This window comes from Momordica charantia, assembly GCF_013281855.1.
Source record: "Momordica charantia cultivar OHB3-1 chromosome 5 unlocalized genomic scaffold, Mcharantia_2.0 BLBB01000005.1, whole genome shotgun sequence".
Taxonomy (NCBI): domain Eukaryota; kingdom Viridiplantae; phylum Streptophyta; class Magnoliopsida; order Cucurbitales; family Cucurbitaceae; genus Momordica; species Momordica charantia.
Genome location: NW_028275163.1, coordinates 14,166,287 through 14,170,778, shown reverse-complemented (window position 1 = coordinate 14,170,778; position 4,492 = coordinate 14,166,287). Strand labels below are relative to the sequence as shown.

Genomic DNA, 4,492 nt, shown 5'->3' with positions numbered 1-4,492 from the left:
TGGCGCCGTTGCCGGGGATTTATTTTTCAAAATCATATTCTTTTCAAGTGAATTATTTCATGTGTGATTGTTGCATACCTCTGTCATTAGACTTAATTGTTATATCTAACATTTAAGGGAGCTGTGTACGAGCACAGGGTCTGGTTGGTTAACCTTTGATCCAGAGATTGAAAGAACCCTTAAAATGATAAAGCATGAGCAGAGGTAGAGAAAAGAAAGAGAAAATAAAAAAGAGAAAGAAGTTGAAGAAGTAGAAGTTGAAGAAGAGACCATCGGGATGAATTGAAATCCACAAGATCCACCTGTGAATGGAGATATGGCAGGTGAAGAAGCAGCCAACCGAGCATGATAAGTTCCTAATCCGATCCTTCTAGCAGATAACCGAGATGTAGCCATGCGGAACTATGTCACTCATGCATTCCATAACTTAAGCCAGTCATGTTCCAGATGTTGTAGAGGATGGGCCAGTTCGGAGGATTGACTAACGAAGATCCTTACTCCCATTTCAAATCTTTTATTGAAATAGCTAATGCATTTCAAATTCCTGCTGTCTCTGAAGATGCACTAAGACTAAAAATGTTTCCTTTTTCTTTTAGGGACAGTGCAAGGACTTGGCTAAACGCACTAGAACCAAATTCTATCACCACTTGGGCGGAACTGACGGAGAAAGTTTTGGCAAAGTACCATACTTTGACCAGGAACGCAGACCTTAGAGAAGACATTGTATCTTTTCGACAAAAGGAGAACGAAGCAGTTCATGAATCTTGGGAGTGTTTCAAAGAGTTACTCAGAAGATGCACAAGCCATGGATTGCCCGCATGTGTGCAGATAGAGCAGTAATATAGAGTATTGGATCGTTTATAAAGAATGATGTTGAAGACCGCAGCCAATGGCTCATTGTTATAAAAGTCGGTTAATGAGATTGTTGATATCTTGAACAAGATGACAGACATTAATGACCAAGGAGAAATAGGAAGGTAAATGCCAAAGAAGCAAGTATCAGCAGGAATCTTTGAGTTGGACACAGTAGCCTCAATGCAAGCCAAATGGTGCTATGAACAAGGTGTTAAAACAACTGACAATGGAGAAGGAAATCAAAACCGCCACTTCAGCGATTTTTGAACCCTCTCATGTTTTACAAATTTCAGATATATCTTGTGTTTATTGTGGTGATAACCACTTGTATGAGAACTATCGAGTTAATCCAGCGTCTATTTTATATGTAGGTCAAGGTGCCCAGCAGAACTTCAATATGTATTCAAACACTTACAACCCTGGTTGGAGGCACCATCCAAACTTCTCTTCAAGTAACCAAGGAGTAGCAAGTAGCAGCGTGTAAGCACCGGCTCAACAAGCAAAACTACACTTCTCCTGGTTTTCCTACGCAACCAGCGTTGCCACTACAACAATAGAATCAACAAAGAGCTCAAAATAACACTCAGCAAAGTGGTAACAATGCAAGCTTGGAGGCCATGATGAATGAATACATGACAAGGAATGATGCTGCAATGAGAAGTTTGGAGATGCAAGTAGGGCAAATAGCGAATCACCTAAAATCTAGACCACAAGGTTCATTGTCAGGACACACAGAGAACCTGAAGTGTGATCGTGAAGGTAACGAGTAGTGTAAGGCAGTCATCACGAGAAGCAGATTAAGTTATGATGGACTCTCACTTCCAGATGGAGAAACGATGCAGTTACACCTGTTTCTGCATCCACCTCCGCTCCACAACCAGAAGAAAAAGCAGAACCTGTAAGTTCAGAAGAGAAAGGTAAGAAGGCAGACAAAGGTAAGAAAGCAATGCCTTGCACCACTCCGCAGGTAGGTGACGTTAAGATTCCCTCTTCATTCCCCCATAGACTAGTTAAGAAAAATCAGGATAGTCATTTTAAGAAGTTCTTGAGATTCTAAAACACTTGCATATAAATATACCTCTCATATATGCCTTAGAGCAAATGCCTAACTACACCAAATTGTTGAAAGATATTATTTTTAGGCGTAAGAAGTTATGAGAGCATGAGACGGTAGCCCTAACAAGATGCAGTAGTGATGCTCTAGGGAATCCATTGCCTGTTAAGTGTAAGGATCCAGGTAGTTTTACTATCCCTTACTCCATAGGTGGTAAGAATCTAGGGAGAGCATTGTATGACTTAGGGGAAAGCATTAATTTTATGCCTCTTTCTGTCTTTAAAGAGTTAAATATAGGAGAAGCTCGTCCCAATACTATGACTTTACAACTAGCTGATAGGTTCATAAAGAAATCGGAAGGGAACATAGAAGATGTGCTTGTTAAGGTTGATAAGTTTACTTTTCCCCTCGATTTCATAAATTTGGATTGTGAAGCAGATCTTGAGGTGCCCATAATTATTGGGAGGCCAGTTTTAGCAACTGGAGACACAATATTCCACGTTAGGAAAGGAGAAATCATTATGAAGGTCAACGATGAGCAAGTCACCTTGAACGTTCTTGATGCGATACGGCTCCTGGATGAAGTTGAGGAGTGCTCTGTAATATGGGCAACTTTGGAGGAACAATAGGAGATCATTGTGGAAGTCTTAGAAGCAGATTTGGAGGTCGCGAAAAAAGAAGCGAAAATTGTGCTTGGCTCAATTTTGACATCATTTGACCACTTCGAGTTTTTGCAACCAATAGCTGATTTGAAAGCCTTGCAACCTTCCATCATTGAACCTCCAGAATTAGAGAAGAAACCCCTATCATCTCATCTAAAATATGCTTATTTGGGTTTAAACGATACTTTATCGGTTATCATTTCTTCGTATTTGTCTAATGAACATGAATTTTTGCTTTGCAGGTTTTGTCTAAGTACAAGTGATATGAACCAAAGTGTCTTAGTCCTCAAGATTTAAAGGAAGTTGTTGGAGAATCCTATGTCTAAGATGACAACAAAGTGGAGTTGCATTAAATGCACTCTAGTGTCATTTATGGAAACCTCAAGTAGCATTGAATGAAGTCAAGAACAAGTCCAAATTCATTTACTACAAACTCAAGTTGCATTAATGGAAGTCTAAGTTAAACTCAAGATGCATTAAATGAACAAGACTTCAAGGTAGTTCAAAATCAAGTTCATTCACTCTTGGAGGGTTACAACTTCTTGGTTTTATGGTGGAGTTTCATTCTCGGATTTAAAGCATGTTTAATTGTATTTTCAGTTTTAAACATTTCATTTATGTGTTTTAAGTTACATTTGAGTTAGTGGTGGTTATGGTATTGATGTAGTAGGGAGTTACAACCTTTACAATTCTTTTAGGTTACTTGAAGGGTTGTTTTGGAGGCTATAAATAACCTAGCTTGTTCCCTTGGAAAAACAGATTTGAGATTTGAGATTTGAGTTTTGAGATAATGAAATTTAAGCTTATTGAGCCATGAGCTTTTCCTTTGCATTTCTTGTGTTTTAGAATTGCATGCTAGAATCATTCAAGTAGTCTTGATGAAGCTAACTTGTGGAGTGGTTCGAATCTTGAGTTTAGAAACAAGTTTTCTCTACTTTTGATATTGATCATCAAGGTAAATCCGTTCTAACTTCTTCCTTGGGTTGAAATCATCTTGATTTGGGGGTTTTAGCATTTGTGATCTAGGGGTTTGCATAACCATAACGGTTCTTAGATCCAATTGGCTATTGTTTCTTATCATTTGGTATCAGAGCACTAGGCTCTAGGTCGGATATATGTTTCCGTTTACGTATTGCTCTTTTTGTTTTTTGTTTTGAAATTTTTGTTCTTATTGTTCATCTCGTTACATTCTGTCCACGTATCTAAAATAAAAAAAAGTGTCATTTCCATTATTCGTTTCCTCTTGTTGTCTTCTATGCGTTTTTAGATCTCTGTCTTATCTACAACTTTGTCTTCTTTTATATCTTCTGATTCAATTTGCTTCTGGGTGAAAAGTTCGAAAATTGACATTCTATTCTGTAAAACTGCTATACCCGAGAGCATGTGTTCTTCTTTGTTCTTTACATTTTTACTTACAAATCATGCTAGATCTGAGTTGTGCTGTTGAAATTAACTATTTTTGTTAATCTAGCTATTGGTAATAAATCATATGAATTATGTTTTGATTTATTTCCACAACTAACCGTTACTCATTAAATTTTTGGCGGTTACAATTGTCTCAATTAATTTGCAGCCATTTGTTGTTCAATTCTCATGATGTTTTTCTAGTGTAACTCATATCTGTTGTCAAGGCTCAATTAAACTCCATAAATTCTCAAAATAGCCTAATAGTTTAAGAGTTACATTTTCTGGTCTTTTGAACTTCTTGTTCCATCTTAATTATCCTGTTCCAATTCTTTCACTTTCTTCTTTAGCTTGTTTCTGATTTGAGTTTTGAATTTACTCCTATATCAAGTTATTTGAGTGTTTTCTTTGTGTGTTATATCTAACCACTTGAGTTGCAAACTTTGCTCATTGGCTTATGTGAGTTTCTTGAGAGTGTTGATGATAAGAATCATGGTGTTCCCCACGTCTCCACTGG

At 37.5% G+C, this 4,492-nt stretch overlaps 1 non-coding gene across 1 annotated transcript; it reads right to left on the bottom strand.

Annotated features, from left to right (window-relative positions):
* Nucleotides 1-705: 705 nt before the first annotated feature.
* Nucleotides 706-812, bottom strand: LOC148211387 (small nucleolar RNA R71). The gene has a single exon (XR_015791113.1). It is a non-coding gene; the product is annotated as a small nucleolar RNA R71 (small nucleolar RNA).
* Nucleotides 813-4,492: the final 3,680 nt, after the last annotated feature.